Genomic DNA, 796 nt, shown 5'->3' with positions numbered 1-796 from the left:
TCAATTTGTAATTGATGAAATTAAAATAAATAAATTAATAAATAAATAGAATTAATCTAATCAAATGAATTAATAGTCCAATATTCATTTTTTTATGATTTACATAAAACAAAACATTTAAAAATATAATGGACTTCCATGAAGCTACCCCTATAAACCGCCATAATTTTCCACGAAGATATCTTTGTGAAGGGGCAGAATATATTAATAATCAGCTGAAAACTTGAGAGAAGTATCTGTTTTCTCCAATGAATCATGTTTTTTGTGTGTCACCCGAAGAATAATAATGAAAAATGAAATCTGCATGAAAAGAAATCAATCAAAATCAAATCTCTAAGAAAGTTCAATAGGTGCCTAAATCAAAAGACCAAATGAAAATGCAGAAAGATTATATCTGTATGTAAAATATGAAAGTAGTCAAAAACAAAGAAATTTAGAGCAACCATGTTTTCGGCGCAGCATGCATGTATTGCCATTAGTCTTCGGAAAAGTATAGGTAAACAATGAAAATACTAAACAATATGAACAATAGATATATCGGATGTTTATTTTACTAAGTGTGTGGATGGTTATTCTAATATTAAGATTTAGGTGGATAATTTGGAAGTATAATGTATTTTAATTTAATTGGTAATTATTCATTTTATTCAAAATAGTTATTGGTTACCTAGCATTATCCTCTGCTCCCAATCAAGAACTGAAGATCACAACCAAAAAGGAAAGCCTAAGAATGTGCTTCTATACTTCTTTTTGTCTTAGGCTGTACCAAACTGCAACCACTTCTTCGGAAACAGTG

Source organism: Arachis ipaensis, chromosome B07 (assembly GCF_000816755.2).
Source record: "Arachis ipaensis cultivar K30076 chromosome B07, Araip1.1, whole genome shotgun sequence".
Lineage (NCBI taxonomy): Eukaryota > Viridiplantae > Streptophyta > Magnoliopsida > Fabales > Fabaceae > Arachis > Arachis ipaensis.
The sequence above is the reverse complement of the archived record's forward strand: the minus strand, read 5'-3'. Positions refer to the sequence as shown.